Below are 22,945 nucleotides of genomic sequence, written 5' to 3' on the forward strand. Positions count from 1 at the left end.
CTATAAAATTCAGGCTTCATTTTTGTATTCTGTGAGATTTTTCCATAAAGTAGTTACAATTTTTAGGTTTCTTTTAATATTTTTTCCTGTTCTTTTCTTCCTTCTCACAGACAGTCATATACCTTAGAGAGTAAGTGCAAGTGATTTGATGGAAAGTGAAGAGGGTTTTGTGGTGAAAGAACTGGCCTGAAGCTCCAGAGATCTGGAAAGGACTTTTGTGCAGAGCACCTGGCCCTGTATCAGAGCTTTTGTGTGATCCAGAGCAGGCAGCAGTTGGCACCCAGGTGCAGCCCTGCAGGGCATGGGGAGCAGACAAGGCACATTGGCCATGGAGCCTGGCTCTGGGCAGAGCTTGCTGGCTCCACACTGTCCCTCCCTGCCAGCCAGGAGGTGCAGCAGCAGTCCTGGTCAAGCCTGGGGACACCAAGCTGTTCCTGGTGTGACCCCAGCCGATGCTCACCCAGGTTTAGGCACAGTCACCACATCCCACAGGCCTGCCAGCCCCTCTTGTCTGGTGAGCAGGCCCACAGCTCCTGGGGCAGGTGTCACCTCCTCCACCTGCACACAGCAGCACCCACCCACCTTCAGTGGGGTGTGGGGGTCTCTTTAGCTCTGTCCCCTTCCCAGGAACTCAACCCAACCACAGCAATGTTCCACTCACTTTCCACAGCTCTTTCCAAGGCTCCAGTGATGCTCTTCCCATCTCATTGCAGGTCCCAGACAACTCCTCCAGACAATGCTTGCGTAACTGGAGGCAGCCACAGACCTCTCTCTGATAAGGTTAATGTCATTATTTTGCTTTTTGGGTTTAGTACAGCCAACTCATTCCCTGAGCTACATAGTTTGTGTGTGACATGATTTTTGCAAACATTGGTGTGCTTTGTTACTGCTCTGGTTTGAAAACCAGAGCCTTTACCTGGGAATTATGGTATGTTGTCAATTTTCTCAAATAAGGGTGCAACAATATTGGTAGTTATTGACCCTACAGTACACCAGATGATCTCCCTATGCTTCATTTTTTCCATATAAAAAAGTTAGAGCAGTGCAGGATTTTATAAAAGCTCCTGATACTGAAGAACAGCAGACTGTGGCTGCCTTTTTGCTTGCTGACTGCTCAGGTGACCTCACCAGAGCTAACCCTCTCCAAAAACATCACTTCTGAATGCAGATTATTATTTGTTTCAAGAATGTCTGTGTATCTGAAAGGAATACACTGAGTAGAATTAAGATAATGCTGAACTTAGAACAAACACAGCTGAGATTTCAGCTGGGGTTGAGACTGTCTTGATGCCAGAACAAACACTCTAGTTTTGCTTTGGCCTTCCTTTGGAAAAACTAGCTGCACACACATAGCTGCCAGCTTCTGTTGGGTGAGTTGACACGCTTCTTACAAATACAGATTGAACTCAGCCAGTGATTACAACAGACTTTCTTTGCCTTTATATGGTTGTTTCATGTTTCTCTGCATCTATCTCTGCCTACTCCCAATAACATCATCACAGCCTAAGAAACAAACTGTGTTTCTGGGCATCCTTTGTAACTTCTTGAAAGAGTGCGGCACTGATGCTTTTATGATTGAGGGATGTTAAACCCACAACTTCTAGTCAGTTGTTGAAAGCTGATAGCATCAATAAAGAATTATGCTGATAAGTATTAGAGCTACCCACTTTCCCTCACAAGAAATATGTTGTTCTTGATCACCTTCACCCAAGACTGATCCATATTTATCTTCTTTAAAAGTATTATTGAAGCATCAGACTTCATTTATGCATGGAATCATTATTTTCCAAAATCTTCACCATATTTAAGCTGAAGGGTGTTCATATTTCCAAAGAAAGTTTTCTCCAGGACAGTAGTCTCCAGGACTATTAGCATTGCATTGGCAGATTAAGAAAGTGCAGCCCATGTCTCTATATATGGTGGTTGTTTTTGCTAGAACCAACATAATCTCAGGATTTGTTTCTTCATGCAGAGGGCAAATAGGGTAATGTCCCGAGTCTGTAAGAGACAGCATAATAATACCACAAACTTGCAGCCAGCCTCAACTTCTGTGATTCCTGGATCAAAGCAAGGTGCCAGGGTGCTGGAGTGCTGCTCTTGTTCCTTTTTAGCAAGTTGCTCTTTGTCTGCCACCACTTCCTTACCACAACAGCCCTTCTCCTGGTGAGGTGTGATCAGGTGTTCACTATTTGGCACACCACTTGTGACCCCAGCACAGCTCCTAGAAACTGACACCATGAAATTCCCTCTTTGTAGTCACAGAATTCCCTAAGGAGGGTTTAATAGAGCCAGAACCAGAGCAGGATCACTTTTAATGTTTGTGGTGGCATGGATCCTTTCTGTGTCTGAGTTTATATCACTTCTGTGTAGTTCTGGGATATAAATGTTCATTGCTTAAACATAATAGGAAAAAAAAAATTTAGTATGATTTTATTTAGTGTAACCACCCAGATTTGGTTTTGGTTCCAGTGTTGGTGGAGGAAAGCTGTGGGGTTGCATCACATGAACGAGGTTGTCTGCAACACCAGGCAGCACTCCAGCTATTTGCAGGGGAGTTTGTGTTTTCTGTGTCCAGGAAGTGAATCTACTGGTCCACATACCAGCTCTCTGGAAAGTAGTAGGTATGAAGAGAGAGTAAAAGCCACTTTGATTTAATTTTTGTACAGTATTGCTTTTAAAGAAGTTTGAACACTTGCTTAGAAGCCAGTTGAAAAGCTTGCTTGAGGAGGTAGGAGAGAAAGAGAAGGTCTCTAGTTCATTACATGAATTTAGTTTATTAAACTTCAGAGTAGTTGCATTTTTGTTTGCTAAATGTAATCCATCTCTTTTAGCTGAGAGCAGAATCCAGGAAAGGGCATTGAAATACAAAAAGCACAGAGCCAAGAAATGGTTTATTGTACTGCAGCAGAGTTGTCCTGTGTGCTTATGGAAGATATTAGTGGGAGAATCTGTTCTAAAATATATTAAGAAAAAGAAGCTTCTCACATATCAGAGCTATTTCATGCAGTTCATATATGAACAGGATTTTGTCAGGAGTTGTATTTCTCCCATAACCAGACAAGTCGTCTCTGCTTTCTGCTGCAGAGGTCACAACAAAAGCTTACAGCTTTATTACCACCTCCTTACATGCTTACACCAGCTTTTTGTGTTATATCCTAAAATCCAAGTTAACACATGCTTTTGAACCAGGCAAATGGAATTGAAGCACTATGTATGTGTTAACACAATTTGGTGGTAGCTGTTAATTTTACTGAAAGCAGAGGTTTTTCAGTCTGCGGGAAGTTTGCTCCAAGGCATCTCTAACAGAGTCTGAAATTTGTTGCAGGGCTTCAGAGATCCCAGTAACACTTTGGTGATGCCTAGGGACCCTGTGCCTGAGCTAGAGGAGTTCATGCTCTCAGTCTTGGGAATAAAGTCAGCACCTAATTATAAAAAAACCAAAAACATAAAGTTCAACCGGTGACACTTATTTCCAGCCTCTAAAACCATAGAAGAGCTTTCACTGCTGTCTTTTGAATTAATGATAATTGGATTTAAATGTGATAATACTTTGCTAATAGGATAGCAGGAGAGATCTGTGTCAAAGTATAGACGGGGTGAATACTGACATTCACAGTGGCAACAAGTAACCTCTTAAAATACTGGCATTAAAGAGAAACTGTCAGGGGGGTAATTTTTTGAAGGACAATCTGAGGTGGTGTTTTTGACAAAACAAAGCCCAAGGCAATGGTGACGTGCCTCAGGGTTATCCAAAGTAGGTCAGGATGGGGATGGGGAGGAAGCACGCAGGGCACATAGGAAAACTGCCAAGTGCCTGACCTTGCTCCTTTTCCTGAAGCAGGAGGATCAGCCTTCAGAAGTCTAGGAAATCCTGCCACAGTTGAAGATAAATGGTTTTGCTGAGCTTTCAGACAAAACCTTCTTAAATCTGCATATTAGAAGAAACAATAAGAATAATGGACCAAAAAGATGTACCTAGTGTTTCCCTTCACTTTCCCAGATGCAAAGCAAGGTATGTACAGGGCACATTCAGGTTCCCATTTGTCAAAGTACTACCTAAAAGAGCCTTTGGAAGCTGTGTGGACTAAAGCTCTCTATTGCATAGCTGTCGTTGTCCATATCTGCGCTCTGTGGCACTTTCAGCATAAGCCGCATACTAAGAAATGGTACTACTGTTTTGGGGAAAGGAGGGAGAAGAGGGAATGAGAATACCACTGCCTTTACATCCCAGCTCCAGCAAGCAAAACTAACTGGTTTTGCAAACAACCTTCTTTGCTCTAAATTCGTCCTAGGAGAGCTGAGGGGGTGTTCTGATTTCAGCAGCACCTGCAAACTAAATGAGAAAAGACTCTGCTGTTGCTTGTTCTGTCCCATCATGAAGTCTCCAAATCAGTCCATCAGACATTTGTTAATTAGCATCCTTATAAAGTAAATATCTTCATTTAGTAAAACATGAAAAGTGCTTTGGCAATCCCATTTTAGTTCTAATCTAGACCTATCATTAGAGTAAACTTTTCATTGAAATTCCATGGGATTTTTGTTGATCGTTTTTGTGGGGGTTTTTAACTTGAAATGTGCTCAGAGGACAGAATTTTTTAGTGAATTGGATCCAAGAGCCATTTCAACATGCAGATGTTATCGGGAAGGACCATTTGTATTGGCAGTCCTTCAAAGGTTACCCTCTAACCGTGCTCAAATCAGGTGAGTCCCAGAGAATTCCTACTTGATTCTGGCCATGGCTTCAGAGTCTGCAGCCACACAAGCTAGAAGAAGACTGTTAAATTTTAACAGACATTACAGTTTTTGTCTGATCTATTAAACTTGGGTAACATCTAATTGGTAAATATATATTTTTAGATATCTGCACATTAGTAAACACATGAAGGCTGATCAAAAAATTGCATTTCCCCTAGGGCTCAAATGCAACTTTTTTAGTATAAAATTTGAATGGTCTCATCTTTACTGGATTGTAAGATGCTGGTGCATTTTGAAAAAAAACCAGCAAAGATTATAAGTTAGCAATTATTTTCCTTTTTCATCTCTCCACTCCTCTCCTCTTCTTGAAGGAATGAAAAATTTTAAAAGAACACCAACAGCAATCATTTTGTACAAGTTGTGAGGTAGTCTTTTAACTCTGTGCTGAGCAGGTGACCTACTGTTCATCAGCCCAGGAAACTGGTACAGACTCTGCCCGTCATCAGGTTCAGATTAAAAAAGAAATGGCAGTGATTATTTGCACTTCTTTTACAAAATGAACTGTGTGGATGAATCACTTAAACAAAGCACCAGCCCCAGCAAATAATGTTGGTATTTAATTTACTCACAGTGGGTATTTAGAAATTTGCTCACGTGAGAGAGCGAGCTGTGCCCTTTCTGCACTCTTGCACCAGGGCTGCTGCAGCCTCTCCAGGCATTTTCTTGGGGGCTGGGGAGGAGGGATCTGGGACTCCCTGCAATTGTAACTGTGAGAAATGTTCTTCATATTTCTCTTTGTGTAGCCGTGACATCTTTGGTTTTCTGTTAAACAATGTTGAGTTGAAGGGTAGAGGGGAAGGCTGGTGAGATGCTTTGGGCATTTCTGAGCCCTGGTTATTGCAGATTCAGAGGTCTGTTCCAGAATGTTCCGAGGCACTGGCAATGCAGAGCTTTGCTTTCTGTGGGGAGGTGGATCTGCCATGCAGTCCCATCTCATGGGCAGGTCTCTTGATTCGGGTGAAAGGCTGGAATCACAGAGATTACAAATGGTATCTTCCCCATATCTAGAAAGGAGTAACATACCAGAGGGAGCAAGATCTTTTTGTATGAGAGAGGCCTCAGCTCAACTCTAAGATTTTGCTTATAGGAAAGAAAGGTCAAACATACTTGGTGGTTTTAGCCAACTTACTTTTACTTCTTTTCATTTTGAAAAGATTTAGCACATATTTAATATGGCTCTGTAAAGCTGAGAATCCTCTTTCCCTGATATCTCCAATCTTCCTTCCTGAGCATCAGTTTTCTGAAACACATCATTTTGTCTAGCTTGTCACTCTCTGAATATTAGTTATTCTAAAAATGCCCTCTTTGTGTCGGAAGGGATTTGGTCTGGCTGCCTGACAGCAGGCTGTGAAAAACAGCCCCCAGCTCTCTCTTGGTCTGTCTCATGCCAGTGTGGAGCCCAGGCTGTCACTACCCAGCCATCCCACAGAAGATGCTGACAAGCTGCACCACCTTCACTTCCGAAAATTACCACAGTCAAAGGGAAGGATGGGAAGGATTTTCTGCTTTTCACAGAAAGCTGGACATGCAGCAAAATGGGTGCTGTAACCTGAATGTTTGCAGCACACTATAGCTGGACAAAGAGGCTGCACTGACCCAAACAGGGAGCTATCTACAAGATAAATGTTTGAACTGGGGCAGGCTCTTCAGGTGCTCTGCTCTTGTGCCACACACTGCATGCCCTGGCAGCTGTCCCAGTGACACAGTGAGCTGGAAATTGTGCTGCTCACGTGCACGTGCTCCCATTTTTCTGAGCTGGCTTGGAATACAAAAGGTCTTTGTGAGCTCCAGTTCTGTGCCCATCATCCTGACCGTCCTCTGTAGGCAGATGGAAGTAGGCACAACTTCCACAAATTTACAAGTGTTACCAAAGTTGTACATCATGGTTACAGCTGTACTTTGGGAGATTTTTTCTTAAAAACTTTTTTAAATCTCAGCCTAAGAGATACACCAATATTTTCTTCCTGCAAAGACCAATCCTGCAGGGCAATCCAGGGAGAAATATTTCTTGTATAGGGCTTTCTTTTGCTATATTTTCTTTTTCAAAAATGGTTTTATTTCTTTAAAAATATATTTACGGTGTTCAAAAAGCATATCCACTGATCTTCTCACTGGAGGTTTTTTCTACATGGTGACAATGCTATACAAAAGAATATATTCTGCATTTTTTTCCATTTTCTCAGGCCAAAAGAATGTAATGAAAATCATGACCTGAAAGATGCACTAAGATACTTAAATCCCCTGGAACATAGGTCCCATTCTGGAATGTGTTTTATGAAGTATAAGAATATACTTCATATAGAATAAACCATTAACTAAAAGACCCTCTTCCTGTTTAAAGCCATTCCCCCTTGTCCCATCACTATATTTAGAATAAAATCTAATTTGATTTTAAAGTTGATATTGTTGGAATGTCCACAATAGCCCTTAGTGAATTGCTTCAGCAAGTCAAATGGTCAAAACTTCACAATTAACTTCAAGCATTTATTATCAGATCCTGTTTCTTGAATCTTGTCCCATGGATAAGTTTCTGGTCTTTGTATTCTCATATTTCTGATCTCTGTGTAGGTACTGAGGAATCACAAGAGGTGGATGTTGGCAGGGAGCTCTGGAAGCTGTCAAGTCAAAGTCCTCTGCTCAGAGCAGCTGCAGCCGGGGCTGGTGTCCAGGGCTCTGCCTGCTCCAGCTTTGAATATCCTCAAGGGTGAATACTCCAGAATCTCTCTGGGTAACTTGTTTCAGTGTTTCACTACACCCCAGTGAAAAAGTGCTCTCTTTTGTTTAAGGGAAATTTTCTAGGTTTCAGGTTTTGCCTCTGGTCCTGTCACAGTCCTGTCACTGCAGAGAAGAGTCTGACTCATTCTTCTTTCCTTCTCACCACAACTATCAGGTATTTATCAACAATAATACAAAGTTCAGTTAATTATTCCCGGCGACCTCAAATTCTTTTTAGAACCAATTTCTTTCCCTTTCAGTGACTACTGTCTGGCTTCTTAGAGTTTGGACAAATTCATTCCCAATTGCAAAAGTTCATTCATCATTCATCTTGTCAGCTTTTGCAGATTGAATTATAGCAGTGGATTGTCCTCTTATAGTTTGCCAGTTTTCCATCTTCCTGGTAAATTGTCATAAATGAATTCAAATTTTTTCTGTGTTTGAGATTTGCTGAAGTGGTTCAAGTGGAGGACCATAGCAAACTTGCTTAACTCTTATTCTGAAATCCAAGTTCCTAGCTGTGTAACAAGGGAGAATAGTGAGAATGGAAAGAGGCAGAGGAAGAAGGGACACTGTTTGGATGACTAAATTTGGTGAGGGGCTTGGAAGATGATAATAATTTTCAGTCATTTATTATTCTTATTTGGTGATTCTATACCAAGAGCAGATTTTACTTGCAAGATCTGGCAATGAGATAGTTACAACTTTTTAATACAGCTTTGTTATTCAAAAGAGAGATTAAGATAGAAATGAATTGACAGTCTACCCACAGTTGCACTTTATAATTCATAATGCAGTACACGAACAGGAACAGTCTATTCTATAAGCTTGCTCAGGTTCCACAGATCTATAGATCTGTAATAGGCAGGCCAGTGACTCAGGGAAATCCTGCTAAAAGATGCTGTAGTCATGGCTCACAAAAGCCCACTGAAGTCACGACCAATGAGTATGAGTCACGTCACTGTGAGCACCACGGCCCTCATCATGCACCAGGCTTTTATCTGGTTTCTTTCCTCTTAGTGGGAACTTGAAAAATGCCTCACCTCCTAGGAAGATTGGTAACTGCTAATATGCAACCTTAGATTGTTGAACTCAGCCTGAACCCGGTTTATTTTTATTTCTGCAGAGAGGACATGAATTATCATTCTGACACCAGATCTGAGTAAGCAGATGCACTCCGTGTGATCACACGTGTTCTATTGCAGGAGGCAGCAGCTCCAGCACTTCCTCCCAGCCCTCTGTTCCTATATATATATTCCTGCGTGGCATGGGTAGGTTTGCATGGCACGTGGGAAAAGGATTGCGTGCCCTGGGGAAAAGTGTGTAGGAGGGAATTCTTCTCAGACAGCAGAGAGTCTGCAGTTCACAGCTGAGAAGGACCCTCCATTGATTAGACAAATTTGCAGCAGCATTTTCAGTGGGTTTCTCTGTTGCCTCTGTTTCTCTCATAAAAAAACAAAACTGCATATTTACCAGAGAGACTTCAGGAGCTGTATTAAACAAAAGCACACTTTAGAAAAATAGCTAATTTTAGAATGATCATAAATATTTATACCAGACAGACCATAAACAGCACCTTAGAGACCATGCTCTGTTTATATAAATCCCTCCTAATTTAGGAAATGTTGAATTAATAGACTGAGACAGACATAGCCAACGAATGCATATTTTAGAAAAGGGCTCTACAGTCTCCTGGGACCAAAATTTCCTCATTTGTACAGTATTCAGCTTTTGTTTCTGGTTAAACCTACTTATATGAGTTGCATGCCATATTTTTTATAACGCCCTATTCTTTGTGAGTTTTCACATTAGAAAGTTTGCTCAGGCCCAGAGATGATAGCTGGCAGCAAGCAGGCAGATCCTCCAGCCCTGCTCCCAGTCGTGCAGAGGATTTCTGCCAAGGCTGGAGTTCCTTGGTGGGTGCAGGGCTCCAGGCTGCAAGCTCTGGGCACCAGGGAGCACACAGGGCTGGGTGAGCACACTGCAGCTCCCACCCTCCTGAGCTGCTGCTGCTGCAGCACAAACCTGGTTATTCATTTACAGCATTCAAAGAACTGCTGGGATTGTACATGGCTCAAAAGCACTGCTGTAACCAAAATTGTTGGTCTGCTGAACGAGCTGAGAAAGAGCCTGGTTTGCAGCTGTGTTTCACAGTGTCCTGCTCCTGTCACTGTCTGATTCCACAGGTCCAGCAGAAGGCAGGAAACATAAAGGCAGTGGAGGATGGCAGGGCAAATGCGCCTTACAGCTTTGGATTGATTTAGAGTTGTTGAGAAATCATCATGCTAGAAATTATTTCTCTAAGTGTTTCTAAACTTCTGTCTTGTTCTCAGGCCATTTAAATCTCATTATCTGCCCAGAACAGATGATTATCTCTGCAAATATGTTCTGCCATCCACAGGTTATAATTGCAGTTGGAAACTACTTTCAGATCTTTTTAGCATAAAAAGATATAATTAAATGTTAGTTCTGTAGAGAAGCTGTGTATACAAGAAAACCATGGTCCTCATAATCTTTCCATTTCATTTTCAGATTGCAATGGAGTGTGCAGCAGGGCTATCCACTTAAAAATCATCTTTCATTATCACAGAGTAAACCCTGTGACTGTCATTTTCTAATCAAAAGGAGGGGTTACCCATCTGTGAGCAGGTTCAAAGCTCTTGGATATGAGAAATAAGGGAGTTGCTGAATTTCAGAATCTTCTCCCAAGCTGCTGCTGGCAATGGCACTGGATTCCCCAGTGATAATGAAACCACATTCCCCAATACAAAAGTATTATTAAACTAATATTTCCTATCCTGGTGCAGGAAACAGGATCCCAGTTGACCCAAAGCCTTGTTAATGAGAATTTATTTGCCAAATTTACCTGTCCCATTAAGATGTTCAGTATTTTATACACTTGCATTATTGTACATTTTTCCCTGAGTTTGAGCCTAGTTTCCTGAAATAAAAGCAATTTCATACAAAATGGGAAGGCTTGATGTGGGGAACAGTAGCTGAGGGCTTTGTACACAAATACCACTGCTGCATCTAGTTTTAGTAGCATGGATTGTGGGAAAGGGCAGCTCTTCTAGAAGGATTTATAAGTTTATGTGATGGGGGCAAAGTGCAACTGAGCTGCAGTATGTTCTGCCTTTTCTCTCTGATATCCTCATCCTCTCATATCCAGATTATGTTCCACTGTCCTTGGCCGTGCTCTGTAGTGTAGTGATAGTGTAACAACATTCTGAGCAAATTTACTTAGTTAACCCAAATAAAGCCAAACTCCCAAGAATCTGCTGGGTTTGGTGGTTTGCTGAATCTGCATTTTTAACAGAACGGTTATTTTTGTGTTGTGCCCATCTGCTAGACCTCTCTTATTTCTTTTTAACTTTATTACTCATTGTTGCTGCTGTGCACATAAATCAGTGATGGCATCATATGGTTTTGACTGCAACTTTTCCAAATATAACTGCTTTATATGGAATAAATTGAAGTCACTGGGTGGAATAATGAATTCTTCAGAGAACTACCCAGAAAGATGTTTCTCAGGAAGCAGTGAGGCTAGCACAGGGTTGTAAAAAAGCACTTCTTGAATGCTACTGTCTCAGTGCTTCTTTCTTCATTTTCTCTAGAGAGAATGACTGTTTCTTACAGCAGAGCATACTGCCTTCACATGAACTCTCTCCCTTATTAAAAGAAACACTGGTTTTGGAATTCTTTTTTTGTTTGTTTTCTAGCATCCAAAGGAGTGGAGGAAGAGTTTGGACTTTTGTGCACTGAGCTGAGGTATATGCAGGGGAATTTTTTAGAAGGGGAGGGGAGCATAAAAAGCAATCAGGACTCACTGTCTACAATGGATTCCAGGAGTAATCATAGAATCATTTAGGTTGGAAATTATCATTAACGTCATTGAGTCCAACCATAACCATGACACTGTCTAGTCCTCCACTAAACCATGTCCCTTAAAACATGTCTGCACATCTCTTTAATACTTCTGGGGACAGTGACAACCACCCCCTCTGTGGAACCTGATCTAGTGTTTCACCACTCTCATCATAAAAATTTCTTCCTTTTATTTAGTCTAAATCTTCCCTGTTTTACTTTAAAACAGTCTGCGGTTTGCAGGTTGAGATCAAGTTGTGTTGAGCATAAGAGTACCTTCTGACAGTAGGAATGTAAGCTTGGGGCCAAGCTCTGGCATGGGCATGTGGAATACTTCTCACAGAAATCAGATCCAGGACAAAGTGTTTTTAATGCAACTCCAGCAAGGAAAACCTCCCACTGAGCATGGCTGGTGGGCTGGGGGTAGGAAAGGATGCCTTCCACTGACACTTCTGGAATTTCTCCTCACCTCTTTGCTCTTGTATTTTTTTTTAACTTCTCAAATTGCTCTTGTATTTTTTTTAAGGTTCATTTAGTTCCAGGTTCTGAGAGATATTATATGACTGCTACATCCCAAAAGCACACAGAGTCCAGAGGGCAGACAAAGAGGCCTCATACCCTTCATTTTTCAGAGCTTTAAGCCTATAAATACAACTGTCTTCTGACTCTGCAGTAAGTTAAAATTGTGGGTCCATCTCATACTCTTCATATCTATGCTTTTAAACCCACAACCTGACCCTGCATATTTTGGGGATTTAATAGTCTCAGTGCAATAAAGTGGCCTGGCAGAAGATACACACCCTCTCTTCCTCCTCTGTTTGTGAAGACTCATGTGGCTGCGGTGCCCAAGAGCCTGCTGGTCTGCATTGCCCCTGTAGTCCCACATGCAAGTCCCTGAGTCAGACTGACCTCAGGAAAAGTCTGGAGGACAAGCTGGAGAGTCAGGAATGTAATCAGGCCAAAGTGCTCTGTGGACCAACAGCTTGTAACTTAGGGCATTCCACCCTGCTGCTCAAAGCACGATGGACGAGAGCAGCTCCTCGCTGAGCTGAGCTCTTCCTACCCTGTGGCCAGAACCAGAAGGTGCAAACCTGATTTAGTGCACTTTTAGCTCCCTGCACCCTCCCTGGAGATCCCTGAGAAACTGCTGGGGATACAGCCTCTTCCTGAGATATTTCTTCTTCATTACCCAATTGTGCTGTATACTCACAGCTCAATTATTCAGAAAAAGGGTGAGGAGGAATAACCTAGATAAAGAATCGTGATATAAAAAATATGTAAATGAGGCTGTAAGAACATACTGAGTGTGCTCACCTTTGCCGTCAGCTCTCTAAAAAGAGCTTTAACCAAAAGTAGGCAAACCTGTGCTTGAGGTGAGCAAAAACCACTTTCTGTTATGAGCTCCATAACAGAGGCATCAGCTAGAGACAGGGCCTCATTAATCCACAGCTTGAGCAAGGGTACGTGCATTTCAGATCATGTCTTATTTTTAAATTAAAAAGAAAATCCTGTTCATTGAAAATGAAGCTGAAACATTGTTTAAATGTGATCTGTTGTGGGATCTCCTTGGAAATGTGGTAGTCATGTCCTTATGGTACTCTCTGATAAAGTGAATTGATGAATACATGTTTTGCTACATCAGCAGCACTGAAATTAGGACTGATGACTATGTTTTATTTCCTATTAGAAAAATATTTTGTGGCATCTTAGCTACATTTAAACAAGGTATTTATCAAGAGCTCAGATGCATACTTCAGTGTTGACTGTTCCCAGCCATTGTTAAATGCTCAATTAATTCATACATAGTTGGAAAAAAATTAACTTTTTACAGCTAAGAACTGTATAGGAACTCTGCAAAACCATATAAAGAAATTTGGTCTGTTTTTTTTTTTTTTTCTGGAAAAGGCAAATACTGTATACATTTGAGGGAGGGATTCTGCCATTTTTCTCCTGTTGTGGATAAGTGGAGGAATACATTTCCCCTGGACAGCTTCAGGAATTGCTTGTGCATTTTTCCAATGGCAATTTAAAAATAGTTGAGTGTTCATAGGGCAGGGCAAGCCAGGCTAATACTTTAAACAGTAGACTAAGATAAGTTAGTTAAGATATATTCTTTTTATTATTATTATTACATGCAAGGAAGCTTTTTTACTATAACACATAGTGCAATACCCTGAAAATGCTGTTTCCAAGCATTTTCACTTAGATCCAAAGGGAACATTAGCTTGTGAGCAGGAGATGCTTCTAGAAAATACTTACTAGTTTTCTCAGATTTGAAATGGAATCAAACTGGATGTCCTGTACTGATGTTGAGGTAGCTAATGACAATCTAAAAAGGAGGGTGTTAGACACCAGTGGCTGCAGGAGCTCCCTGAGCCTGTGCCCCACGAGGCAGGTCTGCCATCTGAATTATTATTGCCATCTGAATTCCCTGTGGTCTCAGTGAAGGGCCAACACTGAGCTGGGGATGAGGGCATTGACTGGCTCTGTGCCTGTGGATGCTCCTTACAGCACTGGGTGCCTGCAGGAAGGAAAAGTGCTGAGCAGAAGCTCTGTAGCCCCGTGCTTGCAGATGGACTTGTTTGTGGTCCAGTGCCTGTAAAGAGGAAGGAAATTATGGAGCTATCAGAGCCAAGCCACCAAAATCCCATTTCCATTTAATCTTAGTCTCTCTCTGCTGTGTTTATATCCCTCTTTCTCTTTCTTTTATTTGACAGAAATGGGAATCTTGAAAGGAGATTGGTAAGTTTTAATTCAGGCTTTTAGGAAAAAGAGGGAAAACCAAAAGCATCACAGCATTTGACAGCAATGAATTAAGAGAAAATTTTGAAGTACAATTTAATGAAATGTGAAGTAAGTTATTGAGAGGAGCACGACTTAACACACACTTTCATATTGGCTAACTTCAATTGTTTCCATGACCTTGTAGCTTTTACAGAATTATTCCTGAAATGCTTTTATTCCCCTTAGGAAGAGAAGTCTCAAATCTGAATTTAAGGAAAAATTGTTGCATGTTTAAGATCCAGTAATAGGCTTAGCTGCTTTCACATCTGCTCTTGAATGTGACCCCACCCCCCTGCATGGCCACAGCAGTCTCATTCCACTCACATCTTTCCCTACTTGGCCTTCACACAGTCTCTTCTGTTGACATTAAACACCCAGTACTTCAGTTCTGACATGTGTTCAAAATACTGTCAGTCTTAAGGAGAATATTTGGAGAATATGCTAAATAAACAAATAATGAAACGTGGTTTTGTAAAATTAGAACATCCATAAAATGCAGTCTTTATTATCATCTGCAAATGCTGTTCAGGGTATTACACATATTTAGGAGATAAGGAAAGATAATCTTGCCTTGGCCTTATAAAGCACTGCAAGGGCAGCATGTCATTGCTGCAAAATACTTACAGGAAAAATATGCTAAGCACTGCATTTCTTAAGCCACAAACTAGCAGTTTCTTGTTCTTGTGTTGACCTTTTATTGATTTGTCTTGTACAAATTATTATGTAATTCCTAGGCTCTGGTTGGAAGGGGAGACCAGAAAGGAAGACACCACACCCAGTTTTAGAGTGCTGGCAGGGCTGGAGAGGAACATGCAGACTCACACGTCCCACAGAACAGCCTGCTCTGTGCAGCCCAGTCCAGGGAGGGTTCACCTCAGCCTCATAAAGAGCTATTCCCAGCCATACAGTGTTAAAAAGAAATCAAAAATAGTTACATTTTTTACTTTGGTTTACACAACTAATTACTGTAACTTATAACAAAAATTAGCTAAGCCACTCACACAATTAACTGCTGGTTCCTTTTATGATATTGGTATGCAGTGCTGTTTTGCTCGTTTTAATGAATGTGGCAACATAATCCCATAATATAAATCCAATCATTTTTGATCAGATAGCAGATTTTAACTCTGTGGTTAGACTGACATCAGCATGGCACATCTCTGCGATACCTGATCAACTCTCTGCCTCCATCTCCTTCAAAGCAACCAATAAGCCAGAAACACATGAGAACTGGCAGTGATTAAAAGGGCAGAACAACTGGAGAATAAGGTTTAATTGCTAATGCCTCCGTTGTGCCAGAATAATGCTGTGTGCTCTGACTCATCAGACTCAAATGACTTCCAGCTCCAGGGCTGTGTTTTGTGAGAATCGAGAGAACGTTTGACACGGAGAACAAATGGGAAATTGCTCACAGCACTTAGGCACTATCCCTGCCTTGCCATGGTGCTTCGATTGGCAGTCTAAGTATAATGGGATAGCAAATGCCAGACTGCTGCAGAAAGCCTTTAGGGTGGCTGTCTGTTACACAATGATCTATGACTGTGAAGCCCTCAACCTGAGGACTCAGGTGTGCTGATTTCCAGAGGGATATTGCCAATAAAGTGTTCTGCTGAATCACCTCCAACTCCTTCTCCACTGCCTTTCCTACAGATGAAGTGTAATTACTGCTGACTCACACTAGCACATACAGCCTGTGAATTTCAGGCAGGGCAGGAGGTGAGAATAGATCCATAGCAAGTTTGGGAATCGAGGGTGTATGACAGGAAAAACTGCAGGAAGCCCAAGAACAGGGGCAAGAACAATAGCAGAATGATTGTGTCACCTGACCTACAGGACTGAGAGCTATCCAAGAAAAATCTTAACTGTTTACTGCATGTTCAGAATAGAGTTGGAAATTCAGCTGGATATTGAAAAATAGCTCCTTCTACTTCAGAAGGAGTCTTTGCACCAAGAATATGTATTTTAATTGTGCTTGAAATATTCAGGCCTGCAGAAACATGAAAACAGGTGAAATGGTTTAGATCAGCCACACCTCCACTTTCTACTCCACACCTTGCTAAACAAAATCCAAGTTTGATTTCTAGCTCTGGCCTTGCTGAATGAAGGAGTAGAAGGCCTGTGAAAGAAGTGAGAGATAAAAATACATGTATTTCTCAGTTTTGTTTCCAAATCAGTGAAATTAGCAGGAGGCTCTCAGTACTCATCTCCCCTTCACTGGTCCATCTGTCAAATGTAGGAGTAAAATAGGTGTCTAAGAGGAAGCAGATGCTGGCAGTACAACTATTTCAGCATCTCCTTAGAGCAGAGGAACATTTCCTCTAGAAGCACTGAGCTGCAAGCCAGCCCTCAGCTGCTGAGCCTTCCCCTTCCCCCTGTGTCTGGAGCTGACTGGGCTGTGCTTGGCAGCCGGCGTGGGAAGTGAGGAGCCACGGCCGGATGGTGGAAAATATCCAGGGACTTCAGTCCACGAGCTGTCCTTTTTCACTTTTGTGCTTCTTGCCAGTTTGAGAGGCAGTCACACATATCCCAATTTTACTGAAGGCCAGAGGCACTTAATTTGCACCATTATGTGAAGGAAAATCCAAACTGGCCAAGAAATCATGTGGGCTCATGGTGTTGAAAAGGAATGCCCTTTGGAGAACAAAAGATGCTTGAACCATAAGGAGCCAAAGTCACTTCCAGCAGGACTGGCATGATTTTCAGAGGAACTGCCCTACTGACACTTCTCCCTCACCAGGGTAGTCACAAACCCAGCAAATTCATAGTAACATGAAAGGTTGTTTGTGGGAGACCAGAACTTCAGCTGAGAAAGAATACATCCCAAAGCACTGTGCAAATTTGTCTCTAGAAAGGCACACAAATAAACCCTTATGTAAATTTACTTCAGGAGCTGCTTTCTGTTCTCACAAACTTGTGACTCAGACCAAGAAAGGCAGAAAACTGCTCTGACAAAAATTGAAACCGTAGATGAAAAAAACGCACCACTGTCCCAAGATTATTTTAAACCTGTGGCAAATAAGCCTCTGGCACCTAAGTCTCAGGTTGTGTACCTGTGAATGACACTGCTCTATTTACCAGAAGAACAGTATGAAAATAGAGTTAAAATACTAGGAATTTATTCTAGTTTCTAGTCATGCAAGGGTGGTGTGGTAACCCTGTTTTCTGAGAAAATCCTTCAAAAATGTCATGAGAAACTTTTTTGTAAGTACTGCTTTAATAGTTATGCCTTCAGGGATTAAAAAATATTCCGTAAACAAGACAAATTGGAAAATAGGTAGAATGGTGTCTGGAAACTATCTGTAGGCCACTTCAAAAAGCAAACACTAGAGCTGTTCATAATGTTCCACTGAAAGTGGAAAAACCACTCTTCTTATCCTCTTTATTGTTTTAATTAAAGATTTTTGGTTTTGTACATCCAGTGAAAATCATGGGGTTTTACTCCTTCCTCAAACCACTTGATCACTAACTGCAGATATCAGTAAAGCTGTGACACAATCCTTTCCCTGGCCTGGCAACAAAACCACTCTTCTCTTGTATCCTGAAATAACACCTCAACAGATCTCCATGCCAGCAATGAACATTTGATAGGGCTTTTCTCCACAGCTTCCCTCTCCTCCAGTTGCTCCTGTAGCTCCAGAGGGACTTCTGCCCCCACCTCTCTGGGCTGCCTGCAATGGGCTTTTTTCTCCCCACTCTGCTCACACTGCAGCTGTGTCCCTTGGGCCCTTCTGGCTTTATGTGCAGGTCAAGGGCCATTTTCTCTATTGCTAATCTAAAAACACAAGGTTTTTAGTAAATGTAAAGCAATACACTTTACATTTTTAATTCTGCACGTCAGCAATGCCAGGCATTAAATCTCTGAGCTGAGAAGTCTTTGAAAAGGGTCCCAAAAGGAATAGGCATACACCAGAGGGGCTAATATAATCCATATGGAAAGGAAGGGGAGGGCATTAATTTTGCATTTGGAATTCACTCTGCTCTTGCCCTAACAAGATAATTAACTATAAATATATGTCTCTGCCTAATTATTCCTTGTAAAGGCATTGCAATATGTTCACCAGTGACTGAAGAAGACATTAGTACACACCTCTGAACCATAGGTCCTAAGGGGTAAAATTTTCCTTCCCTAAGGAGCTTTTAGTCCAGGAAAGGTGACTGATTATATAAAATGACTACACAGACTTCTCTTTTTGATTCTGTGACAGAATCACCTCTCTTTGATTCTGTGATTTTTCATCACTGCCATGCTGACAGAAAGTAACTCTTTCCCACACAACCACAAGAGAGAAGAAAGACTACAGGATGAATGACTTCACAGCCACCATGACCCTGCCCTGGGCATTCTCCTGGAGCTGATAGGAGTAAAGATGGGAGTTCTAATAAACAGCTAGCAGAATGTGATCTCAGAAACACTTTTCATCCCTCTTCCCCCCCACCCCCTTCTGAATAATGACTGAAGTGTGATGGGAGAAGCCCAGCACAACCTTCTCTGTCAGTCAGCTGCTTGACGCTGTAGCATTTGCTTTTTCTGGGTCAAAACAAAATAACTAGTACATAGTACAATGCATGAGTAGCTACATGACACTTAACTTGCACATGCCCAGGATGGACACCCATAGCATTTGTATGACTTTTTATATTTGAGGTAGCATATTTTTCACTGTATAGAATAAAATGCAATGTTATTTATGTAACTGATCTTGAGAATAATAATACAATGATTGGCATTTTCAGTTCACCAAAATAAGAAATACTTTTTTTTTCTAATTACTAGCTAAAATGAATATCAGAGTTGAGTTCTTCAGTATTCAACTGCTCATGAATGTTGCCATAGAGGAGCAGACTCTTATCATGTAATGTAGTGCCTGATTGCTCTCTTGCAGCTGAGTAGAGATGCTCTGTAGCACAGCTGTTACTCCAGCAGGCTCTGCACTGCGTTCAGCACAGCCCCAGCTGCTTCTCTGTTGGTGACTTGACTTCACACTTTCACCATGATTCAATGCACAAAGCTGGGCAACTGGTCCCAGTACATGTAGGATGCAGAGACAGGGGCCTGTGAAACACCCCTTTTGTTTTTCTTCAGCATGATAAAGGTTTGATTTGGAGGAGGAGGAATGTCATTCTGTTATTTAGCAAATAACCACCATGTGTGCCATACAAGCAGCACCTGTTATGCCCATTTTCCCAGGTGCTGCCAATGCAGCACTCACCCACCACCCCCAGGATGACATCAAGCTTGCAGGAAATTTACTTCAGCAATAGGAGCTATCCCTAAAGCATCGTTCCCATCTCCTGCCACTGGAAGTGGCTCTTAGTTCCTGTCCTATGACTGATCCTCACTCAACCTATCTCAGTTGCTGGGGCTGCCTTTGCACCAGCAGACAGCTCCTTTGCACTGGGATTATATCCTACCAGATGTCCTTCCTGAAGAATAGATGGTGAAAGTGATATTTTCCAGAAATTCAGACAACCCATGGTCTTTCAGAAGATTACAGCAGTAAGAAAAGGAGGATTTTACAGCCTGATAAAAAGGTAAAGAAACTCTAGGGCTGGGGAGTGTGGTTTGGAAGTTAACTTTTCCTGACTTCCTAATGAAGAGCAAAGGGAAATGCTTTTGGTGGTGCAGCTGCTGAGGTGATAATTACAGACACAGAGACCACAGGCTGGTTTGGGCTATGGAAGAATGTGACTGTTCCAAGAAAACAAAAAAGTGGAACAGAGAATATTAGGAGGTCTTCCCTTACTTGTCTTTGCCAGATGGAGAGTTTGAAGGGTATCAATATTTGACATGTGACTGTGTCACCTGAACACAAAAATCATCTTTAACTCTCCCCATCCAACTCTGCAGGCCCTGTGGGTTTCTGTGTTGTATCTGTGTGTGAGGTGAGTTTCTGATGGGTAGAAGAGGGGTGGCTGCTGATGGTTGTGGCTGAGCTCTGAGTTTATGGACAGATCTGTTTTCCTGGGGTCAGTAGATTTGCTGTGGTGTTCTGAGCCAAGTCAAAGATGTCTGTGCTGTACCATGACGTTCTTGGTGCCTCACCTGATAGACCTGTAGTGTGTAATTAGCTTTAAACTGAGAACAAGAACTGGGGGCTTGGTTCTTTGCTTTGTTGGTATGGGTTTGTATTTGAGGGTTGGTATATCTCTGTAAATTCTGTTGTATATCTCTATAAATTCCCTTCACTTTTGGGCCAAAGTAAGGCTGGACACTTTGAGAATTTATGTGTCTCCTGATTCAATATTGATTTAGCTCCAGGCAAGGAAAAGTGGAGGGAACTGTGAGTGGGAAGGCAGGAGAAAAAGACAAAGCTCTGTGAAGAAAAGCACTTTAAAAACACAAACAAACAAAACCAAAAGAACACGCACAAAAAAACACCTCACCCTGACCTCCTGCTCATTTCAGTTAATGATGCTTGTTGCGTACTCTGAATTCATCTCTTAAAATGATGTTTTCTCAAAGGGATATCAGTAAGGAACGTTTTTGAAAAAAAAGAATTATTGAGATTGTTATACCAAAAGCAACTATTTCACAGATTTGACTTCATGGTTAACTACTGTTGTGTGTGTGATTCAGGGATGAGAGGACTATTTAGGGCAGGAGTTTTGCTGTGTGAAGGTTTTTGTTTTGTTTTCCCATTTTTGCAAGCGAGTGGAATTGCCCTTACACTCTAATTGCCACCAAGTCTGTAGCAACAACTACTTTCATGTTGTTCCTGATAGTAAGGATTGAAGCATATAAAATATTACAATGACTTGAAATATTAAGAGAGAGCAGATGTTTTTCCCCAGTAACACCTTTGAAGCATATAATTTTGTTTAATTCTTCTTCTTTGTTTATTTCTTTTTACAATATAGTAAATTTCTTTGTCTGGCACCCTTGCAATATGGGGAGGAGGAACAGGAAAAAGATTAATGGTTTTAATGGAGGAAATGCCATCGTTAGGATAAATGGTCAGTGAAGTGCATCAGTGATTCAATCTGCCCAGCTGTCATGATCTTCACAGACAGCTCTCAGGCACTGAAATGAGCTGTACATTCCCCAGGCTTTTTGAATGAGATAGATGAAGCCAGTTGAGCAATGAAAAATGGCTACTGAGCTGTGCTGTTTTCACTGGTGAAGTTGAGGACCACACCATGAGGCTTTTGCCACACTAGTCAAAGAGTGATATTTCTGCTTTTAGGAAAATTCAAAGCTGTAACAGGCTCTTCCCAAACAAGGATAGAAAATCAAAATGTTGATTTTAATGAAATGAAGTTTTACCTAGCCTAGAGAAGGGATGTGGTGGGAGGGGAGAGAGCTGTTTGTTGCTCTTAAGCCATTACAGGCTATTGTAAAAAGAAAGAAATAGGTGTTTCTTCTTGCATATGCAGAGTAAAACAAGAAGCTAAGAGCTTAGTTTTAATCAGGCTAGAACCTGAGGAGGCTCTTAAAATGAGCAAAGAATATTTGGAAGCCACCATCACTGAAAGGATGTAAGAATAGGTGAAGGGAATGCCAGCCAGGACAAGCTGAAGTACAGGTGGTTCATGAAACAGGAGCAGAGACCTCCCAAGAGGATTTAGCACATTCTTACTTTCCTTTATTTCAGCCTCACAGAAATATTTTATTCTTGATTACATTTCATTTTAAATCTCTGAAGTGTCTGAGAGAGATGGGACTTGTTGCTTTATGCATATTTAACACTGTAAAATCTACCAAATTACCATTAATGTACCAGATTTACCATATAAATTGTGGTGATTTGCTTAGCTATATTTAACTACAGAAAAAGACATTCACTAATTGCCCATGAAAATTCTAATTATGTTCTCAGGAAATGTTCAGACACTGATCTTCCAGGATGATAGATCTTTGTTAATATAAAACACCAGCAAACTTTAATTTAATTTTGCATGGCAAAATTAGATCTAGCATCTCAAAAGTGAGCACAGCTATTAGGAACCCAACTTGAAACACTCTTGTTTGAAGAATAAAGTCTGTAAGCACTGTGCCACCCATAGGCTATAACTGAAAGTCAGACACTGCAAAGGTATAGGAGTGAATCCAGTTACTCACTGCTGTCACATTAGTGGTAGAAATACAGACCCACAGTGCACTGAAAAAGTGACTTACTTGGAGAATGAGACAATGCCACAGGTTACAAGTTGGTTTTTTTTCAAGGACCTGATCTGCTTTATACCTTCAGGTTTTGGAGCTGGAATGGCAGCATCTAAGATGCTAAGACAATTTTCCAATGGTGATGTTTTTCTGAGCGTTTGATAAAAAGATTTGTAAGAGTAGCATTTTTCTCAGTTAATACACCTGAGTGTTGCTAATACTTTTCTCCAGGAGCCTGTTACCTTTTTGATGGATGTGAGCTTTAGTGTTAAACATGAGCTGTTTTAAAAGAGAGAGTGAAACTGTGTTGCTTTGATAGGGAGTGGAGAAAGGAGAAATCCTTTGCCCTTTCAGCTGAGGGAGGGCTTTGAAGCTGCTGAGCAACACTGCAGCACCACATCAACTCTCTGCTGGGCAAGTAGGACTTTGCAAGGCATCTTTGCAAAGCAGCTGGCTTAAAGCCAAGGCTTGGTCAAAGGAATCTGTCTTCTGGTATTTTTAAGTGATTTATGTCTCAGTCAGGAGCAGGGCAGTTGGGCTGACTGGTCTCAAAGCCTGGCTGGAGGATAAGAAATGCTGCTTTTCCTCAAGCTAGAAGGCTTCTGCTTTACCCAGCCTTTCATCTGGTTTGTTGAAGCCAAATTTCACATTGAGGCAGAGCAGCCTTCAAGCCACTTAGTTCCTTAACTTTTTTCTAGAGCAGGGACCTTCTGGTCCAGTATGAAA

General features: G+C 41.5%; 1 protein-coding gene across 1 annotated transcript in view; it reads left to right on the forward strand.

Moving 5' to 3' along the window:
* The window catches only part of HECTD2 (HECT domain E3 ubiquitin protein ligase 2), a 79,486-nt gene that overhangs the window by 45,402 nt on the left and 11,139 nt on the right, over window positions 1-22,945 (forward strand). The window contains exons 29-32 of the mRNA XM_064430836.1: window positions 115-130; window positions 714-780; window positions 2,470-2,621; window positions 3,839-4,012. The gene's annotated coding sequence lies outside the window, so the exon portion shown is untranslated. The remainder of the gene's footprint in view (window positions 1-114; window positions 131-713; window positions 781-2,469; window positions 2,622-3,838; window positions 4,013-22,945) is intronic.

Source organism: Passer domesticus, chromosome 8 (assembly GCF_036417665.1).
Source record: "Passer domesticus isolate bPasDom1 chromosome 8, bPasDom1.hap1, whole genome shotgun sequence".
Classification (NCBI taxonomy): Eukaryota; Metazoa; Chordata; class Aves; order Passeriformes; family Passeridae; genus Passer; species Passer domesticus.